General features: G+C 34.5%; 1 protein-coding gene across 3 annotated transcripts in view; it reads right to left on the bottom strand.

Moving 5' to 3' along the window:
* Window positions 1-6,115, bottom strand: part of LOC126271857 (zinc finger protein 239-like) — a 260,845-nt gene that overhangs the window by 2,871 nt on the left and 251,859 nt on the right. The gene's annotated exons all lie outside the window — the stretch shown is intronic.

The raw sequence follows: 6,115 nt of genomic DNA, 5'->3' as shown, positions 1-6,115 counted from the left end.
ATGCACTACATCCCATTACCAAGCAGGCTTTTCTTTTTCATTTCTCAGCAAAACACTAATTTCTGAACACACTGTGGAAAATTCCGGTGTAGCCAAGAGACTCTCTCATCACAAAAAACAATCCAGTCTTTATCAAAATTAAATTATTTTTGTCATGAGTGTTTTTCTGATTAAGAAATTTTTTTATCCTTGACCAATTCTTGGCAAATAGAGTTAATACTTCCTCATTGCTGGAACACTTTTACTAAGACCTGCAAGATGGCAAGAGAACCAAACAATCCCAGATTGAGAAACCTTGCCTAAGCTCCTTATTAGCCATAGTACGGCCTGCTTTTGTACTATGTTTGTTGAAATGCATGATGAACACAATGCTGTCTTGTATATCAGTTTATTCATGAATGGTTTCTGCATTACAACGCTGGCTCATACAACTTTTACCAAGTAGACTACTGATAATCGAGGTTATCTAAAGTTAAACCAAAGATTGTGTGATCAAATACAGACTGAGAGTAAAGAGAAGTACAACATAACACTATCACAGAGTATGGAAACTCCAGGTAGGAGTATCAACAATGTAGAAAAAGGCAGTAGGTTACAGTACACTTGTGCGTCCACTGCTTGAATATTGCTCAGCAGTGTGGGATCCGTACAGGCAGGGTTGATAGAAGAAATAGAGAAGATCGAACGGAGAGTAGTGCGCTTCATTGCAGGATCATTTAGTAATCGCGAAAGCATTATGGAGATGAAAGATAAACTCCAGTAAAAGACTCTGCAGGAGAGACGCTCAGTAGCTCGGTACGGGCTTTTGTTGAAGTTTTGAGAACATACCTTCATCGATGAGTCAAGCAGTATATTGCTCCCTCCTACGTATATCTCTTGAAGAGACCATGAGGATAAAATCAGAGAGATTAGAGCCCACACAGAGGCATACCGAAAATCCTTCTTTCCACGAACAATACGAGACTGGAATAGAAGGGAGAACCGATAGAGGTACTCAGAGTACCCTCTGCCACACACCGTCAGGTGGCTTGCAGAGTATGGATGTAATGTAGATGTAGACAGATTGCTACTTACTGCAGAGAAGAAACATTAAGTTGCAGACAGGCACAATCATAAGACACTTATAACAGGCTTTCAGCCACAGCCTTCATCAGAAAAACACACATCATTCATACATACAAAGAAGCATCCATCATGCACACATGAGCGCCAACTCCAGCATCTCGGGCTGGATCATCTCCGACCTGAGGTGCTGGAGTTGGCGATTGTGTGTGGGTGAGATATGCTTGCTTGTGTGTATGAATGATGTGGTGTGTTTTTCTTTTGCTGATGAGGCCTGTGGTCAAAATCTTTATGTAAGTGTCTTTTAATTGTGCCTGTCAGCAACTTAACATGTCTTCTTTATGGTATGTAGCAATGTGTCTTTTCCTGCATTGTTATTATCACAGAGAATCATATAGTCAGTGAAAAAATGAGCCGTTAATTGAAAAAGCATGCAACTTTATGCAGTATTTTTAACAGCATTTTCAGTTCTTTAATGCACAAGTCATACTGACAATGTCTGTCACATTATACTGAAGTCAGTATCAAGCAGTAAAAGCAATTCTCATGTAGTGGAAAATCAAAATGACAAAATACATATATTATTTTCTTTTTGCATAAAACAGTTAGCCTGTATAGAACAGATCACGAAGAATAAATAACAAAAATTGCTAAAATCTAAGTACAACCTAAATGAAGAACCTAATGCGCCAAGAGAAAAAGATTTAAATCACATTTACTGGTGTTATACAAAAATGTTTTTATGCATTGGATAGTAAGAAATATGCAAAGAGAGAAGGGGCATCTGGATATAGTACTAATATCATTTCTTACATAAGACGTGCACACCTAATGCTTCCAATAACATTACTATATAAAATTACGATCACTGTAAATATCTGTCAGGGATCCGTCACTAACTTCATTCTCCTAAACTGTCAGTGATCCAACCATACCATAAGTAAGATTAACAGAACTCATAACGCATCAACTCTTTTTAAAAAAATTAAAAATATACATCTGATATGTCAGTTGAAAGAATATTTTATATCACATGTGAAAATATCATACAAAGAGATTATGAAAACAGGTATATTATACTCCATACTATAAAGAATATATTATAAAAAAAACACAGCGTATGAACATCTGTCCTATAAATATGCAAAAACACAGTTATTTTAGGCTGTAGCCACATTTTTCCATGTCATTAATATACTTTTGAATAAAGTAGCAAAGGTATTCAAATAATTTTTGTTTTCAATCAGTCTGTTCTTTAAGAACTCTACCTGGGTGTGAAATCAAGTTTGCAATATTTTCAGTCTCTTCTAACAAATTAATATTAATATCTTTATCAGCTCTGAGCAATAATTCTGTCTGATCTGAGATGTTGCCTGGAGTGTGATTATGAGCTTTCAAGGGGGTTCCTAGAGCAGATGTATTGCTGAGATATGCATGTTCTTTGTTCCTTTTTCTTGGGGTTGGGTTGGGTTGTGTTGTTTGTGGAAGGAGACCAGACAGCAAGGTCATCAGTCTCATCGAATTAGGGAAGGACAAGGAAGGAAGTTAGCCATGCCTTTTCAAAGGAACCATCCCGGCATTTGCCTGGAGCAATTTAGGGAAATAATGGAAAACCTAAATCAGGATGGCTGGACTCAGGATTGAACTGTTGTCCTCCCAAATGCAAGTCCAGTGTGCCAGCCACTGCGTCACCCCACTCAGTCTTTTTTCTTAGTTTCCTACATGTTTGAGTCTGACCTATACAACTTTTGTCACATTGTTCTGATTCAAAACTCTGGACTGATCATATACAACCTCCTGCCAAGTGTCATATTATGTTTTTTCCCAACCTATTACCAGTCTGAAACAATACTATTATGTTGCTTATATTGAAACACTGTATAATGTTCTCATAAACATTGCCACAATAAGGCAGAATTGCATATTCAGGAATTGTACTCTCTTTTATCTTTTTCAAAGCAATTTTATAATTATTAGCCTTCTCCTTAACTTTCATTTTCTTACTGAATACTCCTATTACAATGTAAGGATCAAATCTATTTTTATCAGCTATATATTTCAATGTATTCAGTTCTTTTTCAACATTCTGATTTACTGTAGTAGCCTAATCATCCTGTCTAGTGCTGAATTAAAAAAATAGCATGTTTATACATTTCTAGGTGACTGAAGCTATTATTAATGATTGTATCTGTAGTGGTTGGCTTTCTATAAACATGAAAGATGTTTGCTATCATATTTTTCCACTCTAAGGTTCAAAAAGTTAATTCCCCTATTTACTTCAGTTTCCACAATAAATTTCAAACAAGAATACACACCATCAAATAACTGATGTAATGTTTCCACATCATTACTATCACCACCTATCAAAAAGGTAGTGTCATCTACATATCATTTATAGTATTTTTTTAACAACTTCACAATTACTATTCAAAATTTTATTATGTTCAATGCTGTCAAGAAAAGTACTGGTAAGGGTGCCAATCTGGCAACACTCCATGGAGAGGCCACTTGGCTATTTATAAAATTCTCCCTCCAAAGAAAAGTAATTATAATATATGACTAGGAACAAAAGTTCAATTAATTCCTTAATTTGAGAGATGCTCAATTTCTTGTGTAGTAGGAGGTTCTCCCTAACTCAATATATTCTTCAACTGATAAATCAGTATATAAATTAACTACATCAAAAGGAAGTATTATCAGGCACAAGGATCTCATTAAAAAGTCTAACCAATTCAGCAGCCTTCTCAATTACTCATTTCTCATGTAAAACATAATTATTATTAATGATGTACTTAAGCTCTTGACAAAATAAGTAAATTGGGCTGTTAACACAATTGACAACTGTCCTCAACGGTATGCCACATCTGTGTATCCTCAGTTGGGACCTAAGCCTAGGTGATTTTGGGTTCATTACAAATGCATTGTTTCTTGGAAAATTATTAAACGAATACTGAATATTACCTGATTTTTGGAAAGAATCTGTGGGATCATTATCTTTTTTTGTAATTTTATTTGAGTCAAAAACTTCACGTATTTTACTAATGTAATTATTGATATATAAAACAATTAAAAACTACATTTATTTGATTTCACTATTAAGGCTTGTTCTTAAAGCTTATTGTTACTGTACATATTGTTTAACAAATTTAGCTTTTCCCTGTTAATGAATTCTCACTTTGATTGATTAATACTTTCATACTTGCAACTAGTCTTGTAATATATTTATTATGCACAAGAAAATAAGAGAAACAAAGTTAATAACCTTGAACATCACACTGTAAAATATTAACAAACAGCCTGATGAGGGACAAGCCTTAATATAGAAAAGAGATAAAGGCAGTTCTTTACTTGTTTTATATATCAATGACTACATTATTAAAGCACATGAATTATTGAATAAAATAACACTACAAAACTAGAAAATGACCCCACACATTCTTTCCAAAAACATCTAAAAGAAAAAAAAGTAATATTTGATATTTGTCTAATGAACTTCAAAAACAGAATGCACTTGTAATGAACCCAAATTTAGTGTGGCTTATGGTCCAACCAAAGATACACAAAAGAGGGACACGATTAGGCCAATCATCAAGTATATCAACACTCCAGGTTACTTGCTTTGTCAAAAGCTTAACTACATCATTAATAATAGTTATGTTTTCCATGAGAAATGTATGATGAAGAGTGCTGCTGAACCAATAGAATGAAATAGGGTGAGACAAGTGATACGCTATCTAGAACTTCATAACTATGCCTTTAAGTTACCACTGTTTAAAATAAATCACTTTAGTGCCAATACAGGTGCAATACTGAAATTAATTACACTGTTGTCTAAATGACATACAGGATGCGTGCTGTGGTATAGCCAAAGGTTCCATATCCGGTATATACTATTACAGTAATACTATCCCCTACCGCCATTTTTAAATTCTTGCACATAGATGTATTTTATCATCTGGATTAACATGTTATATGAATAAGTTAAGATTACATCCCTTATATTTAATTTGAAACAAGTAACTATGTGAAACAAGTTAGTTACTGCCCACTCCCAGACAGATAAAACCTTATAACTAGGAGATGAAGCAAAGCAAGCGCTGTATCATGTATAAGATACAGAGGCGAGCGAGTGCACGGGACTTACCCTAGTTCACTGCTAGTAGCGTCACGTCATCGAAACGCGCCTGCATATAGTATTGCACCACATTTAACATAAAAGTAAAAATTAAGATTTGTGTGTAAAACTTTGTTAATGTATAGTTCTATGTAATAATGTTACAGGTAACAAATCTTAATGTTATAAAATTAGTAGTTTACGTAAAATTCACGTTTTGAAAGAAAAATAGGAGGCGCTAAATAATGACGCTAGGAAGCCAAAATTTGGTGAGAAGGTGCAGTAAGAAGTCATTAATGAGTGGTGCTGGTTTCCAAAACCATAAAACTAAAATTGACTCCAGAATCCGCGTTTTTCGGAAAAATCAGAGGCGCGAAATAATAGAGCTACAATATTGAAAATTGGTAGGATGCTTCAGTTCACCCTAATAATAATAATGGAAATACCACAATCAGTTACCTCTTCTAGTTTTTTAGTAATTTAGTAAAAACTACTTTTGTGAGTAAAATGTACATAAGCATTATAGATTAAGTACTTTAAATTTTAATGATAAAACAAATTCTTTAAGACCAATGATCAGATAGGACAATTAACAAAGCTACACCAAGTTTTAGTCTTGTAGCATAATTAACAGCTGTTACAAGTCTTGATAAAGCTATGGTTCAGAGGTAACAATCTACCGTTAGTTCCATTGTAAAAATTCTAGAGAGTAAAGTTTTAATTTTAGCGGGCTGAGATTTTCTACGTGCTTCTGTACTGCTCAGATGTATGTATACAAAAATTGAGAAGTTTGTAAAGCTATTATTAAATGTGATATTTAAGATTATGTGCCTGAGATAGCGATCATTTTGGCTGCAGGCGTCTGCATAGGAACGAAAAGAACAGATGCTCTCTTGGCGGTACGCGCCGGAGCTATATAAAAAGAGCGGCAGAGGCAGT

This window comes from Schistocerca gregaria, chromosome 5, assembly GCF_023897955.1.
Source record: "Schistocerca gregaria isolate iqSchGreg1 chromosome 5, iqSchGreg1.2, whole genome shotgun sequence".
Classification (NCBI taxonomy): domain Eukaryota; kingdom Metazoa; phylum Arthropoda; class Insecta; order Orthoptera; family Acrididae; genus Schistocerca; species Schistocerca gregaria.
The sequence above is the reverse complement of the archived record's forward strand: the minus strand, read 5'-3'. Positions and strand labels throughout refer to the sequence as shown.